Below are 19,593 nucleotides of genomic sequence, written 5' to 3' on the forward strand. Positions count from 1 at the left end.
AAATAAAATATTTTTTCTTACTGGTTCCTAGAGAACTTTAAACAGAAAATAAATGAGAAAAAATGGAAAAAATAAAAATCCCAGGATTTATGTTTTTTTTTTTAAGTTTAACGAGTGGATTATGAACCAGATAATGACTTAAATAAAGTTGAATCAACCGATCCTGGAAAGGATGGTATAACTTATGATACATCCAGGAAGATCCTCAAAACTCTGAGGCAGGTCCCTGATAACCTTTTGTTATATCATAAGAACTTAAGGAAGAAGGAACACTGTACCAGGCCTACTGGCCTATGCGAGGCAGGTCCAATTCTCCCACCGACTTAAGCCAATGTCTTGACCTAGTCAGGTCAAGTCGTAGTCATTTAAGGGAGGATCACGGCATCCGACCTACTAGCATAAGATAGTCAGGTCTAACTCACACGCACCCACACCCACTCATGAGTTTGTTCCACTCATCCACAACTTTATTACCAAACCAGTGTTTTCCTATATCCTTCCTGAATCCGAATTTTTTCCAATTTAAAGCCATTGCTGCGAGTCCTGTTTTCCATTTATACACCTCAAACATATCCCCCCTAATTCTACGCCTTTCTAGAGAGTGCAGATTCAGGGCCCTCAGTCTATCCTCATAGGGAAGATTTCTGATACATGGGATCAACTTCGTCATCCTCCTTTGTACGTTTTCCAGTGCATTTATATCCATTCTGTAATACGGTGACCAAAACTGTGCAGCATAATCTAAATGAGGCCTAACCAAGGATATATAGAGTTGAAGAACAACCTGAGGACTTCTATTATTTATACTTCTTGCTATGAAGCCAAGAATTCTGTTAGCTTTATTGCGAACACTTATGCACTGTTGTCTTGGTTTCAGATTACTGCTAACCAGAACTCCTAAACCCTTTTCTCAATCCGTAATATTAAGATCTGCATTATTTAGTTTATATGTGACATGGTTATTTTCCTGTCCAACATTTAGAATTTTGCATTTGTCTATATTAAACTGCATCTCCCACTTCTCCGACCACTGCATCAGTCTATCCAAATCATCCTGGAGTGCTCTAATGTCCTCATTAGAATGAATTGGACGGCCTATTTTGGTGTCATCAGCAAACCTGCTTATGTCGCTATTTACTCCCTCATCTATGTCGTTTATGTAAATTGTGAACAACAAGGGGCCCGACACTGACCCCTGTGGAACACCGCTCGTGACGCTTCCCCATTCTGATTTCTCCCCATTTATGCAAACTCTTTGCTGCCTATTTGTCAACCATGCCTCCACCCAGGAAAAAATTTCTCCTACTCAGTGTGCCTTAAGTTTCCTCAACAGTCTCTGATGTGGAACTCTATCGAAAGCCTTACCGAAGTCCATATACACAACATCATAATCATTACCGTGATCTACCTCCTCAAACACCTTAGTGAAGAAAGTTAGTAAATTCATAAGACAGGAACGCCCTTTTGTAAAATCGTCTTGAGATTCATTAATCAATTTATGCCTTTCAAGATGGCCACGAATTGCCTCGGCAATTATTAATTCCATAAATTTACCAACTATGGAGGTAAGGCTTATTGGTCTATAGTTTGAAGCTGAGGACCTGTCACCTGCCTTGTAAATAGGTACTACATTTGCAATTTTCCACTTGTCTGGCACTACCTGGAGACCTGGAGAGAGTTCCGGGGGTCAACGCCCCCGCGGCCCGGTCTGTGGCCAGGCCTCCTGGTGGATCAGAGCCTGATCAACCAGGCTGTTGCTGCTGGCTGCACGCAAACCAACGTACGAGCCACAGCCCGGCTGGTCAGGAACCGACTTTAGGTGCTTGTCCAGTGCCAGCTTGAAGACTGCCAGGGGTCTGTTGGTAATCCCCCTTATGTATGCTGGGAGGCAGTTGAACAGTCTCGGGCCCCTGACACTTATTGTATGGTCTCTTAACGTGCTAGTGACACCCCTGCTTTTCATTGGGGGGATGTTGCATCGTCTGCCAAGTCTTTTGCTTTTGTAGTGAGTGATTTTCGTGTGCAAGTTTGGTACTAGTCCCTCTAGGATTTTCCAGGTGTATATAATCATGTATCTCTCCCGCCTGCGTTCCAGGGAATACAGTTTTAGGAACCTCAAGTGCTCCCAGTAATTGAGGTGTTTTATCTCCGTTATGCGCGCCGTGAATTTTCTCTGTACATTTTCTAGGTCAGCAATTTCACCTGCCTTGAAAGGTGCTGTTAGTGTGCAGCAATATTCCAGCCTAGATAGAACAAGTGACCTGAAGAGTGTCATCATGGGCTTGACCTCCCTAGTTTTGAAGGTTCTCATTATCCATCCTGTCATTTTTCTAGCAGATGCGATTGATACAATGTTATGGTCCTTGAAGGTGAGATCCTCCGACATGATCACTCCCAGGTCTTTGACGTTGGTATTTCGCTCTATTTTGTGGCCAGAATTTGTTTTGTACTCTGATGAAGATTTAATTTCCTCGTGTTTACCACATCTGAGTAATTGAAATTTCTCATCGTTGAACTTCATATTGTTTTCTGCAGCCCACTGAAAGATTTGGTTGATGTCCGCCTGGAGCCTTGCAGTGTCTATAATGGAAGACACTGTCATGCAGATTCGGGTGTCATCTGCAAAGGAAGACATGGTGCTGTGGCTGACATCCTTGTCTATGTCGGATATGAGGATGAGGAACAAGATGGGAGCGAGTACTGTGCCTTGTGGAACAGAGCTTTTCACCGTAGCTGCCTCGGACTTTACTCTGTTGACGACTACTCTCTGTGTTCTATTAGTGAGGAAATTATAGATCCATCGACCGACTTTTCCTGTTATTCCTTTAGCACGCATTTTGTGCGCTATTACGCCATGGTCACACTTGTCGAAGGCTTTTGCAAAGTCTGTATATATTACATCTGCATTCTTTTTGTCTTCTAGTGCATTTAGGATCTTGTCGTAGTGATCCAATAGTTGAGACAGACAGGAGCGACCTGTTCTAAACCCATGTTGCCCTCGGTTGTGTAACTGATGGGTTTCTAGATGGGTGGTGATCTTGCTTCTTAGGACCCTTTCAAAGATTTTTATGATATGGGATGTTAGTGCTATCGGTCTGTAGTTCTTTGCTGTTGCTTTACTGCCCCCTTTGTGGAGTGGGGCTATGTCTGTTGTTTTTAGTAACTGTGGGACGACCCCCGTGTCCATGCTCCCTCTCCATAGGATGGAAAAGGCTCGTGATAGGGGCTTCTTGCAGTTCTTGATGAACACGGAGTTCCATGAGTCTGGCCCTGGGGCAGAGTGCATGGGCATGTCATTTATCGCCTGTTCGAAGTCATTTGGCGTCAGGATAACATCGGATAGGCTTGTGTTATTCAAATTTTGTGGCTCTCTCATAAAAAATTCATTTTGATCTTCGACTCTCAGTCTGGTTAGCGGCTTGCTAAAAACTGAGTCATATTGGGACTTGAGTAGCTCACTCATTTCCTTGCTGTCATCTGTGTAGGACCCATCTTGTTTAAGTAGGGGCCCAATACTGGACGTTGTTCTCGACTTTGATTTGGCATAGGAGAAGAAATACTTTGGGTTTCTTTCGATTTCATTTATGGCTTTTAGTTCTTCCCGCGATTCCTGACTCCTATAAGATTCCTTTAGCTTAAGTTCGATGCTTGCTATTTCTCTGACCAGTGTCTCCCTACGCATTTCAGATATATTGACCTCTTTTAGCCGCTCTGTTATTCTTTTCCGTCGCCTGAAAAGGGAGCACCTGTCTCTTTCTATTTTACATCCACTCCTCCTTTTTCTTGGAGGAATAAGCCTTGTGCATACATCGAGTGCCACCAAGTTAATCTGTTCTAGGCATAAGTTGGGGTCTGTGTTGCTTAGTATATCTTCCCAGCTTATATCGGTTAGGACTTGGTTTACTTGGTCCCACTTTATGTTTTTGTTATTGAAGTTGAATTTGGTCTCCAGGTGAATGCTCCCTCGTGACTAGTCTCATTATGTCGGTCTGGGGCTCCACACATACATGTCTGAACCTCAATTATGTTGTGATCGAGTATATTGTTTTTGATATGGTGACATTTCTTATCAGATCATCATTGTTAGTGAAGATGAGGTCTAGTGTATTCTCCAGTCTAGTAGGCTCTATTATTTGCTGGTTTAAATTGAATTTTGTGCAGAGATTTAAAAGCTCGTGTGAGTGTGAGTTTTCATCAGAGCTGCCTCCTGGTGTTATTACTGCAACAATATTATTTGCTATATTCCTCCATTTTAGGTGCCTTAAGTTGAAATCCCCCAGGAGCAAGATGTTGGGTGCAGGAGCTGGAAGATTTTCCAGACAGTGGTCAATTTTTAACAGCTGTTCCTGGAATTGCTGGGATGTTGCATCCGGAGGCTTGTAGACTACCACAATGACTAGGTTTTGGTTCTCGACCTTTACTGCTAAAACTTCCACTACATCATTTGAGGCATTAAGCAGTTCTGTGCAAACAAGTGACTCTGCAATGTACAGGCCAACCCCCCCCCCCCCTTTTGCCTGTTCACTCTGTCACATCTGTATAGGTTGTAACCTGGGATCCATATTTCGTTGTCCAAGTGATCCTTTATGTGGGTCTCAGTGAAAGCCGCGAACATTGCCTTTGCCTCTGCAAGCAGTCCACGGATGAAAGGTATTTTGTTGTTTGTTGCTGGCTTTAGACCCTGTATATTTGCAAAGAAGAATGTTATCGGACTGGTGGTATTGTTGGTACTGGGGGGGATTTTTTTTCCGGCATTAGTATCTGTATCTGTTGGTTTGGAGTGGAGGCCATCGACTGTGGTTCCACTCCAGGAATGACTGGATTTGGTGTACGATTTCTGCCATTTCCTGCCAGTTTTTTTTCCTTCCTGGCACTAAAAAACCTCTCCCTCTTGAGTGGCTGTGGCTACCCAGGTTTTCCCATGGCCTGGATGTTTTGTATCTTTTTGTCCCCTTTAGATGGTGTGCCTCGCAATTTAAGTTATAGCACAGTCTTTCCTGTACTGAAAAGGTACACATTTCAGAGTGAAAAAGCTTACAGGAAGGGAGTTTGCATTTTCCTGTTGTCATATGGGCATGGCATTTTCTAGGGTGGTCATAGTTGCACGTCCCGTCTGTTTTTCCAGATTTCCCATGTCTGCAGATACCAAGTGCATAGTATGTGCACAGGCTTGGTTTCCGTTTGCCTTGGGTTTCTGGACTTTGAGAAAGCCAATGACATATCCATGCACTCTACCCCAGGTCTAGACTCCTGGAACTCCGTGTTCATCAAGAATTGCAAGAAATCCCTATCGCATGTCTTATGTATGTTATGGAGAAGGAACCTTGATACAGAAGTTGTCCCACAGTCACTAAATACAACAGATATTGCCCAACTCCACAAAGGTAGCAGTAAAACAATAACAAAGAATTACAGACCGAAATTTCTAACGTTCTATATCATGCAGATCTTTGAGAGGGTTCTAAGAAGCAAGATAGCCAGCCACTTAGATTTCCAATAAATGCACAACCCAGAGCAAAATTGGGTTCTGAGCAGATCGCTCCTGCCTTTCATAACTACTGGACCACTGTGACATGGTCTAGATGCACTAGAGGATAAGAAGAATGCAGATGTAGTATACGCAGACTTTTCAAAAGTCTTCGACAGGTGCAATCATGGTGTAACAGCACACAAAATGCGCACTCAGGGAATAACTGGAAAAATGGCCAGTTGGATTTTTAACTTTCTTAACTTTCTATCCAAGAGTACACAAAGAATAACAGTAAAGAGAATTAAGTCAGAGGCTGCCACAGCGGAAAGTTCTGTTCCACAAAGTACATTACTCGTCCCCATCCCTTTCCTCATCCTCATATCCGACATAAACGGAGATGTAAAAAGATGTAAAACAGAGAACCGTGTCTCGTGTCTTCCTTTGCAGACGATACTAGAATTTGCATGAGACTGCCATCCATTGAGGGCACTGTAAATCTTCAAGCGGACATATACCAAGTCTTCCAGTGAGGCACAGAAAATAATGTTTAATGAGGACAAATTCCAGCTACTCTGTTACGGAAAACTTGAGGAATTAAAAGATCGAACGGAGTGTAAGACAAATTTTAACCACACAATAGAGCGAGAAACTAATTTGAAGGACTTAAGAGGGATAGTGTCAAAGGATCTCACCTTCAAGGACCACAACAGTGTCATTATCACATCAGCGAGGAAAATGACAGGATGGATAATGAAAACCGTCAAAACAAGGGAAGCCAAGCCAATGATGATCCTCTCTAAGTCACTTATTCTATCTAGGCTGGATTACTGCTGTACACTAACAGCTCCATTCAAGGCAGGTGAAACTGGAAATCTGGAGAATATACACATAACTTTCACTGCGTATATTAGTTCAATAAAGCACCTCAATTACTGGAAACGTTTTGAAGGCCCTAGACCTGTACTTCTTAGAGCGCAGGCGAGAAAGGTACATCTTAAGTTACATCTGGAAACTCCTAGAGAAACTTGTCCCAAATCTGCACACAGAAATCACTCCCTACGAAAGCAAAAGACTCGGTAAACGGTGAAATATCACCCCAATGAAAAGCAAGGATGACGTGAGTACACTGAGAGAAAACACAAGTGTCAGGGGCCCAAGGCTGTTAACAGCCTCCCAGTGTACATAAGAGGGATTACCAACAGACCCCTATCTGTCTTCAAAAGGGAACTGGACTGATATCTAAGAGTCAGTGCCTGATCAGCCTGGCTGTGGTTCATATGTTGGATTGTGTGTGGCCAGCAGTAACAGCCTGGTTGATTAGGCCCTGATCAACCAGGCCTGGTCATGGACCAGGCCACGGGGGCGTTGATCCCCGGAACTCCCTCCAGGTATAATCCAGAAAGTGACGCCAAACAACATGTGTCTAAATGTATGCTTTAATATAGGCTGGTTGTGCAAGATTTGTTTGATATAGGATGGTATCGCTTCGCACAGCGATTGTCTGCGTTCGATTCCCAGCGAGGGTAGAAACATTGGGCGTGTTACTTTACACTGGTTGTCTACATGTTCACCCATCAGTAAAATGAGTACCTGGGTGTTAGTCGACTGGTGTGGGTCGCATCCTGGGACAAAACTGACGAAATTTGCCCGAAATACTCTGCATAACAAGCGGCTTTCGATATAATAATAATAATAATAATAATAATAATAATAATAATAATATCGTTATTTCTACAAGTACATGTACAAGGTATACAGTCCTAGCTGACAGCAATGACATACTACTATATAGAAAGCCGCTTGTTATGCTGAGCATTTCGGGCAAATTAGATCAATGTCCCAGGATGCGACCCACACCAGTCGACTAACACCCAGGTACTCATTTTACTGATGGGTGAACATGTAGACAACCAGTGTAAAGTAACACGCCCAATGTTTCTACCCTCGCTGGGAATCGAACGCAGACAATCGCTGTGCGAAGCGAGAGCTTTAGCGATCAGGCCACGGGTCACCGTGTAATAGTATGTCATTGATACACAAATAACCCGCACATAAAAGAGAAAAGCTTACGACGACTTTGTCAATGGTCCAAGTCGGACCGAAACGTCGTCGTAAGCTTCTCTCTTTTATATGCGGGTTATTTGTGTATCGTTCCAGTCACGGTATTGTGCCTTTTTTTTTGTTATGTATGTCAGTGATGTCAGCTAGGACTGTATACCTTGTACATGTACTTGTAGAAATAAAGATATTATTATTATTATTATTATTATTATTATTATTATTATTATTATTATTATTATTATTATTATTATTATTATCATACATAGCAGCATATGTGTAGAGAACCTGGGATAACCCAAAAAAGTCTGACAAAAGTGACTTATTTCCATTGGGGTCTGAGGCTGATTATACAGGATTTGTTTTATACCTGGAGAGAGTTCCGGGGGTCAACGCCCCCGCGGCCCGGTCTGTGACCAGGCCTCCTGGTGGATCAGAGCCTGATCAACCAGGCTGTTACTGCTGGCTGCATGCAATCCAAAGTATGAACCACAGCCCGGCTGGTCAGGTACCGACTTTAGGTGCTTGTCCAGCGCCTGCTTGAAGACAGCCAGGGGTAAGATAAGATAAGATAAGATTTCGTTCGGATTTTTAACCCCGGAGGGTTAGCCACCCAGGATAACCCAAGAAAGTCAGTGCGTCATCGAGGACTGTCTAACTTATTTCCATTGGGGTCCTTAATCTTGTCCCCCAGGATGCGACCCACACCAGTCGACTAACACCCAGGTACCTATTTGCTGCTAGGTGAACAGGACAATAGGTGTAAGGAAACGTGTCGGAATTTCCACCCGCCGGGAATCGAACCCGGGCCCTCCGTGTGTGAAGCGGGAGCTTTAGCCACCAGACCACCGGGCCACCTACTGTTGGTAATCCCCCTTATGTATGCTGGGAGGCAGTTGAACAGTCTCGGGCCCCTGACACTTATTGTATGGTCTCTTAACGTGCTAGTGACACCCCTGCTTTTCATTGGGGGGATGGTGCATCGTCTGCCAAGTCTTTTGCTTTCGTAGTGAGTGATTTTCGTGTGCAAGTTCGGTACTAGTCCCTCTAGGATTTTCCAGGTGTATATAATCATGTATCTCTCCCGCCTGCGTTCCAGGGAATACAGGTTTAGGAACCTCAAGCGCTCCCAGTAATTGAGGTGTTTTATCTCCGTTATGCGCGCCGTGAAGGTTCTCTGTACATTTTCTAGGTCAGCAATTTCACCTGCCTTGAAAGGTGCTGTTAGTGTGCAGCAATATTCCAGCCTATGCAGCAATATTCCAGCCTAGTTATACAGGGATTTGTTTTATATAAGCTGGTTATAATGGATTTGTTTTATATAAGCTGGATATAAAGGATTTGTTTTATATAAGCTGGTTATAAAGGATTTGTTTTATATAAGCTGGTTATAAAGGATTTGTTTTATATAAGCTGGTTATAAAGGATTTGTTTTATATAAGCTGGTTATAAAAGATTTGTTTTACATGGAACATACAAAGTCTTGATAAACATATCTAACACAATTTTGTTATTTTAAAGTTATGTGGACAACAATAATTGTCACAAATGTACTCTTCTGGGTATTAGATAATCATTACTACGTTTTCCTAGCATGCTTTAAGTGTCATAATTTACACTGGAGGTTAATGTGATTCTCGGCTTTTATTTCTGCCATATCAATGTTGCTCTTGACTTTTGTTAACTTCTGATACAGACTATTGTTTCATCTTTCATTTATTTGTAAGGGATCCAATATTTTTCCGCTCTAGCAAGTAGTGCGGTCATCTACCTTATGTCAGTGTTTACGTCGGGTGATGATTAATTTGCTGTTTCTTGTGTCAACATAAGTTAATTATGAAAATTTAGGTGCATTCTATCTTTTGAATACGACGTGTATGAATGGTATATAGGGAAAATCGTAGTGAAACAAGGTTTTAAATCTGGGAGTGTTGGCGGAAGAATACTGCGTTCTGCGGCTCCCTCTCACACAGGTCTGCCAACACAAAATTAACACTCAATTCACAAATCAACAAAAACCATATGATCAAAATCTGACTTTAAAAACGTGTTTAAATGAACAAAAAGTTTATAATGACTACTCGGAAATATCTGGTTTGGTAGGTTTTATTCACTTATTTCGTAAGTGCACCTGTAGACAGGTGATACTCTCTAAACAGGTGAAAGCCTCTGGAAACCCTTATTTCACGCTAAATTTGCATCGGCCTCTCGTCATATGATGAACATGAATGAAGAAAGTATGATTCAGCTTGATGGTATGTATATGTTGCTATGTCATGACGTTAAGTGCCTTAAAGTTGAAGGCTTAAAGTGACGACATAGTTGGCAGCCCTGCTACACCCAGTAGTCAGCCATGATGTTTCTGCAGAATCACTTTCCTGAGTGAAGCAAACACTATTTTGTGAAAAATACAGAACATACGGCAAACATGGAAGTGTAACAGTGCACGAACGGGATTGTAAATACACTGAAAGACATAGCTTCATACGACGAGGCTCCAGAAGAAGCGGTAAGCGGGGAAAACTTTCCAATTGTACTGGGAAAGTTTCTGACCGAGGTGAAATTGGCAGTGGTAGTAGCGAGAGTTTGTTGCTCCCGGCCACGTCCTTGGCATTTGCTTGTTTTTGACAGGACCGGTGCAGGCGTGGGCATCGTCTGCTGCCCCACCCACCTGCGTGAGGCGTGGGCGGCGGGGGTGGGTGGCGCGGGCGTGAAGGGGTGGACATGGGCGGTGTGCGCAATTGAGTTTGGGTAGAAATCAGCTGATGATAGAAAACGGTGTATCGTTGTTGTGTTCGTTTATAACACCCGTGTGTGTTCACTCAACCCGTGTGTTCACTCAACCCGTGTGTGTTCACTTAACCCGTGTGTGTTCACTCAACCCGTGTTCACTCAACCCGCGTGTTCACTCAACCCGTGTGTGTTCACTTAACCCGTGTGTTCACTCAGCATCCGGGTGTGTTCACTCAACCCGTGTGTTCACTCAACCCGTGTGTTCACTCAGCATCCGGGTGTGTTCACTCAACCCGTGTGTGTTCACTCAACCCGTGTGTTCACTCAGCATCCGGGTGTGTTCACTCAGCATCCGGGTGTGTTCACTCAGCATCCGGGTGTGTTCACTCAACCCGTGTGTGTTCACTCAACCCGTGTGTTCACTCAACCCGTGTGTTCACTCAGCATCCGGGTGTGTTCACTCAACCCGTGTGTGTTCACTCAGCATCCGGGTGTGTTCACTCAACCCGTGTGTGTTCACTCAGCATCCGGGTGTGTTCACTCAACCCGTGTGTGTTCACTCAGCATCCGGGTGTGTTCACTCAACCCTTGTGTGTTCACTCAGTATCCGGGTGTGTTCACTCAACCCGTGTGTGTTCACTCATCCGGGTGTGTTCACTCAACCCGTGCGTGTTCACTCAGCATCCGGGTGTGTTCACTCAACCTGTGTGTGTTCACTCAGCATCCGGGTGTTCACTCAACCTGTGTTCTCTCAGCATCCGGGTGTTCACTCAACCTGTGTTCACTCAGCATCCGGGTGTTCACTCAGCCCGTGTGTTCACTCAACCCGTGTGTGTTCACTCAGCATCCGGGCGTGTTCACTCAACCCGTGTGTTCACTCAGTATCCGGGTGTGTTCACTCAACCCGTGTGTTCACTCAGCATCCGGGTGTGTTCACTCACCATCCGGGTGTGTTCACTCAACCCGTGTGTGTTCACTCAGCATCCGGGTGTGTTCACTCAACCCGTGTGTGTTCACTCAGCATCCGGGTGTGTTCACTCAACCCGTGTGTGTTCACTCAGCATCCGGGTGTGTTCACTCAGCATCCGGGTGTTCACTCAACCTGTGTGTTCACTCAGCATCCGAGTGTTCACTCAACCCGTGTGTGTTCATTCAACATCCGGGTGTGTTCACTCAACCCGTGTGTTCATTCAGCATCCGGGTGTGTTCATTCAACCCGTGTGTTCACTCAACCCGTGTTCACTCAGCATCCGAGTGTTCACTCAACCCGTGTTCACTCAGCATCCGAGTGTTCACTCAACCCGTGTGTGTTCATTCAGCATCCGGGTGTGTTCACTCAACCCGTGTGTTCACTCAACCCGTGTTCACTCAGCATCCGAGTGTTCACTCAACCCGTGTGTGTTCATTCAACATCCGGGTGTGTTCACTCAACCCGTGTGTGTTCATTCAGCATAAGGGGGGCTTACTCAACACGTGTGTTCACTCAGCATCCGGGGGTGCTCACTCAACCCGTGTGTTTACTCAGCATCCGTGTCTTCACCCAGCACCCGTGTGTGTTCATTCGGCACCCATGTGTGTTTACTCAGGTGTGTGTTCACTCAGCTCCCATGTGTGTTCACTCAGCACTCGTGTGTTCACTCAGCGTGTGTTCATTCAGCACCCTTGTGTTCACTCAGCCCGTGTGTGTTCACTCAGCTACCGTGTGTTCACTCAGCACCTGTATGTTCACTCAACCTGTGTATTCACTTAGCTACCGTGTGTTCACTCAGCACCTGTATGCTCACTCAACCTGTGTATTCACTCATCCTGTGTTCACTCAGCACCCATGTGTGTTCATTCAGCGCCTGTGTGCTCACTCAGAAACCATGCGTGTTCACTCAGCACCCGTGTATATTCAGCAAAAGTGTGTGCACTCAACTCGGGCGTGTGTTCACTCAGCACCCATGTGTGTGCACTCAGTAACTGTGTTCATTCAACACAGGTGTTCACTCTTCACCTGTGTTCAATCAGTACCCGTGTTCACTCAGCACCCATATGTGTTCACCAAACCCGTGTTCACTCAGCACCCGTGTGCTCACTCAGAACACATGTTCACTCAGCACCCATGTATATTCAGCACCAGTGTGTGCACCCAGCTCTGGCGTGTGTTCACTCAGCACCCGTGTGTGTGCACTCAGTAACTGTGTTCATTCAACACTGGTGTTCACTCTTCACCTGTGTGTTCAATCAGTACCCCTGTGTTCACTCAGCACCCATGTGTGTTCACCAAACCCGTGTGTTCACTCAGCACCCGTGTGCTCACTCAGAACACATGTTCACTCAGCACCCGTGTATATTCAGCACCAGTGTGAGCACCCAGCTCTGGCGTGTGTTCACTCAGCACCCGTGTGTGTGCACTCAGTAACTGTGTGTTCATTCAGCACAGATATGTTCACTTCACCTGTGTGTTCAATCAGTACCTGTGTGTGTTCACTCAGCACCCATATGTGTTCACCAAACCCGTGTTCACTCAGCACCTGTGTGCTCACCCAGAACATGTTCACTCAGCACCCATGTATATTCACTCAGCACCAGTGTGTGTGCTCAGTACGTGTGTATTCACTCAGCACCTGGGTGTGTTCACTCAGCACCTGGGTGTGCTCACTCAGCACCTGGGTGTGCTCACTCAGCACCTGGGTGTGCTCACTCAGCACCTGGGTGTGCTCACTCAGCACCTGGGTGTGCTCACTCAGCACCTGGGTGTGCTCACTCAGCACCTGGGTGTGCTCACTCAGCACTTGGGTGTGCTCACTCAGCACCTGGGTGTGCTCACTCAGCACCTGGGTGTGCTCACTCAGCACCTGGGTGTGCTCACTCAACCCATGTGTGTTCACTCAGAACCCGTGTGTGTACACTCAACCTGTATGCTCACTCAACACCCATGTGTGTTCACTCAACACCCATGTGTGTTCACTCAACACCCATGTGTATTCACTCACCCATGTGTGTTCACTCAACACCCATGTGTGTTCACTCAACACCCATGTGTGTTCACTCAACACCCATGTATGTTCACTCAACACCCATGTGTGTTCATTTAACACCCATGTGTGTTCACTCATCACCCATGTGTATTCACTCACCCATGTGTGTTCACTCAACACCCATGTGTGCTCACTCAACACCCATGTGTGTTCACTCAATACCCATGTATGTTCACTCAACACCCATGTGTGTTCACTCACTACCCATGTATGTTCACTCAACATCCATGTGTGTTCACTCAATACCCATGTGTATTCACTCACCCATGTATGTTCACTCAACACCCATGTGTGTTCACTCAACACCCATGTGTGTTTACTCAACACCCATGTGTGTTCACTCAACACCTGTTTGTTTACCACCTTTGTTCACTTAGCACCTGTATGTGTTTACTCAGTACTAGTGTGTTCACTCAGTACCCATGTGTTCACTCAACATGTGTGTTCACTTGATGCCTGTGTATGTTCACTTATCAGTGTTCATTGAGCACCTGTGTTTACTCAGCATGCATGTGTGTTCACTCAGGCATGTTCATCCAACACTGTGTTCACTCAACACGAGTGTTTTTACTCAATATTGGAGTGTTCACACAATTCCGTGTATTCAACACCTGTGTACATTCAACACCCATGTGTGTTCCCTGAATGACCATATATTCACTAGTCCTGTGTATGCTCATACTCCTGTGTTCACTTGACAACCGTGTGGTTGCTTGACACTTGTATGTTCACTCATAAAATGTGTATTCACTCTCAGCACTCATGTGTGCTTACTCACCACCCATGTGTTCCCTCAGTATTCATGTACTCATTCAATACTCGTGTTGTTTGCTCAACACCTGTATGTGTTCACTTAATTCCCATGTGTGTTCACTCCATACCCATGTGTGTTCATTCCATACCCATGTGTGTTCATTCCATACTCATGTGTGTTCATCCCATACCCATGTGTGTTCATTCCATACCCATGTGTTCATTCCATACTCGTGTGTTCATCCCATACCCATGTGTGTTCATTCCATACCCATGTGTACTCAGTCCATACCCATGTGTGCTCACTCAAAACCCTTGAGTGTTTATTCAACACCCACGAGCGTTCACTTAATACCTGTATTTATTCCCCCACATGTTCACTCAGCACCCGTGTGTGTTTACTCAATATCCATGTACTATTCACTCAACCATGTGTTCATGAGTGTGTTCACTCAACACCTATCAGTGCTTACTCAACACCTGTGTGATGGGGGGAGTGGAACACCTATCAGTGCTTACTCAACACCTGTGTGATGGGGGGAGTGGGGACTGGGGGTGTGGAGTATGGTTTGTTTTGGGTGGGTGTGTGTGGTTGGGAAGGGGGCTAGGGGTTGAGGGGGGTTCTGTGGGTGCTGAGGCTGAGCTTTCCTGGTTGCTGATGCATGCCCTGTGTTTTCTTCCTGCCTCTGGTATGTTTGTAGCCTATTTCAGTTGCTCCTGTTCCTTTCTAGTTCTGTCGTGGATGAGGTGCATCTGATGGTATTTTTCTGTGTTCCTTCACTGTGGTTTCTACTGCACGTTCTGTTTTGTACCATTTCTGTTGTGAGGGTCAGTTTGACTGGGCAACTTTTACCCCTTGAATATTTCCCAAATCTGAAAATTTGTCACCTGAGACATGTTCTCTTCCCCTGTTATTGTGATAGTTTTAATCTCTTGTTTCCTCCACCTGCCATATTTTTTCGTAAGTCCTCCCTTCAGCCTTCAGTCCTCCAAAAACAGTGTTACAACACCAACTGCCCTGCATACCATCTAAAAGGGACCAGGAGGTACAGACCCCATATGACAAATCATAGTTATAATGATAACCCCACTCCAAGTCTCAGTAGTATCAGTTACCAGTAGTATGTTACCGGTAGTATCAATTACCAATAGTGTCAGTAGTAATGACTCATCCAAATGACAAGTGATTTTTTAATGGCAGGAAACGAAGAAAGAAAATTGAAGGAAACAAAAATGGGGGCTACTGGCACAGCCAGTAGCCCCCCCATTTCCCTCCAGAATCATAACTACTGATACCAACAACAAAATCCCCCCAACAAACACAGAATGTGACCTCATTTATATTTGCTAATATACAACAACAAAATACCTTTCATCAGTGGACTTCTAGAGGAATCAAATGTGATGTTTGCTGCCTTCACAGAGACCCACACAAAAGATCACAGCAGCCAGTCCTTGATGGCTGCTGCTAATCCTGTTCCCATCCTCTTGCTCCTTTCATTCCTCAGCTCTGTTTTCCACTTAAGCTCCTTCAGTTCCTCCTCTGTGCTCTACATCTTTGCCTCAGTGGCTGCAGTTTCTCCCATTCCTTGCTCACTGCAGGTACCCTCTCCTCCATTGCTTTGCAAAACTCATTACACCTTTTTACCCTGCTGCCCATGCTTCCTTCTTGGACAAATCTGCCTGTTTCTTGCCTCTCAAACAGCCTATCCCTGTGTGCCTTTTCACTTACATGGAGGTTACCTGGAGGTTATTCCGGGGATCAACGCCCCCGTGGCCCGGTCCATGACCAGGCCTCCCGATGGATCAGGGCCTGATCAACTAGGCTGTTACTGCTGGCCGCACGCAGTCCAACGTACGAGCCACAGCCCGGCTGATCTGGCACTGACTTTAGGTATCTGTCCAACTCTCTCTTGAAGGCAGCCAGGGGCTTATTGGCAATTCCCCTAATGCTTGATGGGAGGCTGTTGAACAGTTTTGGGCCCCGGACACTTATGGTGTTTTCCCTTAGTGTACCAATGGTGCCCCTACTTTTTATTGGGGGCATTTTGCATCGCCTGCCCAGTCTTTTACTTTTGTAGGGAGTGATTTCTGTGTGCAGATTTGGGACCATTCCTTCCAAGATTTTCCAAGTGTAGATTATGATATATCTCTCCCTCCTGCGTTCCAACGAGTACAAGTCAAGTGCTTCCAAGCGTTCCCAGTAGTTAAGGTGCTTGACAGAACTTATACGTGCAGTAAAGGATCTCTGTATTTTGTATGTTATTATGTCCTCCGGGTTCTTCTTTCCTATGCTGTTAGGTCCAATTCTGTTACCGTCTCCTCATTACTCTTATCCCTTATCTCAGGAACAAGTCTTGTTACAGACTTTTCCTCTTTCTCCAGTTTCTCAACATGCTGTTTCAGGTGCAGATTCCATTCTGGTGCTGCATACTTCAAGATGGGTCTAATGTATACTGTATAAAGGGCCCCAGAATGACTCTTGTTGTGATTCTTGAAGGCTACTCTTAGATTTGCTCGATGAGCATTTTCCGCTGAGGTTATTTGGACACATTTGTGGTTGCAGGGTCAAGTCTCGGCTCTTGGCCCTGCTGCTCCACTGACTGCATAAGAGTTAAGATTACATTAGATTTTGTTCTGATTTTTAACCCAGAGAGTTGGCCACCCAGGATAACCTAGTAAATTCCAATTAATTCCTTTTGGTATATGAATGTTATCACATCCCCCCAATCCTCCTCCCTCTGAAGTCATCAGGTTTACATCCCTTAACTCATTCACTGTCAGTCATGTAGATCTGTCACATAGGTCTATGCATAATTCATAGTCCCTTCAAACTTGTTGCATGTGGCAAATTTTGGCATAGACATAAGAGAATGGGTCTGTGCGATGGATGTGCACTTAAAAAAATATATATATATATTTTCCCCATGCATTGTGATGAACACACAACCCTCTGACCCTGCATTTGGGTTAAAGTAGAGAATTTGGGGCATATTTTAGAATGACCGTTTCTTATTGTCAATAGACCAGAAGATATTTGTACAGTGGAGATGATTTTGGTCATTTTCAGACAACAGTGGCAGGAAATAGGCCTCAGAGTGGGAGAAATAGTAGATTTTTGGCTATTTTCGTGGTAATGGATAGGAACCTCTACTCCCTGTTTTATGACTAGGTCTTCTTCAGTTATCAGAATGGCCTTAATTATGAACAAACATTATTGAGTTATGGAGTTTCAGCCGAGAAATATGAGAAAGCATCAAATTGTTGTGTGATGGATTCAAATAGTATACCATACAGTATACAGTGATCAGGTGTGGGGTTCCATACTGTTACTGTATATTCCAATATGGGTCTAACATAAGCATATAAAATGTTGTGAAAGATTCTTTACTTGGGTTCTTAAATTTACCAGACCAGTGTTTATTGAAGCAGTTATTCGGTTGATGTATTCCTCAGGTGATATGCTCGGTACAGTGCTCTCCCTGAGGTGTGTGCGTACGTGCGTGCGTGCAAGTAAAATCAGTTTGTAGATCATTGGAGCAGAGGAGAGAGAGAGAGAGAGACATGATAATGTATACCTGGAAAGTACTTGAGGGCCTGGTCCCAAATCTGCACACTGCCTTAACAACATACTGGAGTAAGAGATGTGGGAGGAAGTGTAAAATGAACCCAGCGAGGAGCAGGGGTGCAGTGGGGACAATAAGGGAATACTATATCAACATCCGGGGTCCCAGACTATTCAACATTTTATCAGCAGATATCAGAAACATGGCTGGAACAAGTGTAGAAGCCATCAAGAGAAAACTGGACAAGTATCTTCACCAGGTGCCAGATCAACCAGGCTGTGATGGATAGTGTGGCAGCAGGCCTCCAGCAGCAACATCATGGTTGACCAGGCAAGCACCAGACGAGCCAGGCTCAGAGAGTAGAGAAACTCGAAACTCTTCAAAGATGTATCGAAGGTACAGGAGCAGAGCTGTGCTTGTGGTGTCCCATCTTCGGTATTCTGTTTGTCACAATTTTTTAAAATTTCCAATGGTTGCAGCACGTAGTGGTCAACCATTGTTCAAGAAAAAAAAATTTCTCTCCTCTTCACTCCACATTTTCCTCAATTTCCCTGTTGCAGGTACCAGGAAATCTTTTATATTTACTCTTTCGAGTCCATTCAAGACTACATACAGCGGTACCCCAATATTTGAATTTAATCTGTTCCAGGAAGCTGTTTGAATAATGAGTTGAATGAATATTGAATAAATTTTTCCCATAAGAAATAATGTAAATTGGATTAATCCATTTCAGACCCTAAAATATTACCAAATACAGTGGACCCCCGCATAGCGACTTTAATCCGTGCAAGAGGGCTCATTGTTATGCGAAATGATCGGTATGCGAATGAATTTTCCCCATAAGAAATAATGGAAATCAAATTAATCCGTGCAAGACACCCAAAAGTATGAAAAAAAAATTTTACCACATGAAATATACATTTTCCTACACACAATGAGAAGGATACATGCACAATAGTAGAGTAGTACATGCACAATATATATTGTGCATGTACTACTCTACTAAATGAAGAATAAATGACACTTACCTTTATTGAAGATGCAGCAATGACTGATGAGACACTGTGTCCTGGGAGTGCCTTTTCCTCCTGAGTACTGTAGGTCCTGTTTGGCATTTTCTTCCAGAACAGGCCTTATCACACTGTGTATGCCACTATGATTCTTAAATCTCTCAAACCAACCTTTGCTGGCTTTAAATTCACCAATATGAGCACTAGTTCCAGGCATTTTTCCCTGTTCACCTGGGTGTTAGTCGACTGGTGTGGGTTGCATCCTGGGAGACAAGATTAAGGACCCCAATGGAAATAAGTTAGACAGTCTTCGATGACACTGACTTTTTTGGGTTATCCTGGGTGGCAAATCCTCTGGGGTTAATTGTTTCTTGGTATTCTCTATTGGCCACACCAACAACGGTGCTACAGCAGCAGCAGCAGCAGCTGACAGTGCTACAGCAGCAGCAGCAGCTGACAGTGCTACAGCAGCAGCAGACGATGCTACAGCAGCAGCAGACGGTACTACAGCAGCAGCTGACGGTGGAACAGCAGCAGCAGCAGCTGACAGTGCAGCAGCAGCAGCTGACGGTGGTACAGCAGCAGCTGACAGTGCAGCAGCAGCAGCAGCAGCTGACGGTGGTACAGCAGCAGCAGCAGCTGTACCACCAATAGTAGCGATGGTTGATTGGGGTTTATTATACAACCTGGCCAGCTCGGAGACACGCACTCCACTTTCATACTTATCAATGATCTTTTTCTTCATCTCTATAGTAATTCTCACCCTTATTGCTGTAGGGTTGGCACTAGAAGCTTTCTTGGGGACCATGGTCACTTATTTTGCAGATAAAATCACCAAAAACACTGTAATAATACGAAATGTTCCGATTGTATGCTTGGATGTTACCGCGGAGGCTGGCTGGTAAACAATGCCACCAGCGGCACATGTGAGGCTGGCTAAGGGCGCACATTGGACGTGTCTCGGACGAAGAGCGGTGAGC

The 19,593-nt window shown here is 44.7% G+C and overlaps 1 protein-coding gene across 2 annotated transcripts in view; it reads left to right on the top strand.

Annotated features, from left to right (window-relative positions):
- Nucleotides 1-9,850: 9,850 nt before the first annotated feature.
- Hmt4-20 (Histone methyltransferase 4-20) overlaps nucleotides 9,851-19,593 on the top strand; it is a 110,503-nt gene continuing 100,760 nt past the window's right edge. For both annotated transcript variants that reach the window (XM_070090756.1, XM_070090757.1), the window contains exon 1: nucleotides 9,851-10,037. The gene's annotated coding sequence lies outside the window, so the exon portion shown is untranslated. The remainder of the gene's footprint in view (nucleotides 10,038-19,593) is intronic.

The sequence above is a fragment of the Cherax quadricarinatus genome, chromosome 33 (genome assembly GCF_038502225.1).
Source record: "Cherax quadricarinatus isolate ZL_2023a chromosome 33, ASM3850222v1, whole genome shotgun sequence".
Taxonomy (NCBI): Eukaryota; Metazoa; Arthropoda; class Malacostraca; order Decapoda; family Parastacidae; genus Cherax; species Cherax quadricarinatus.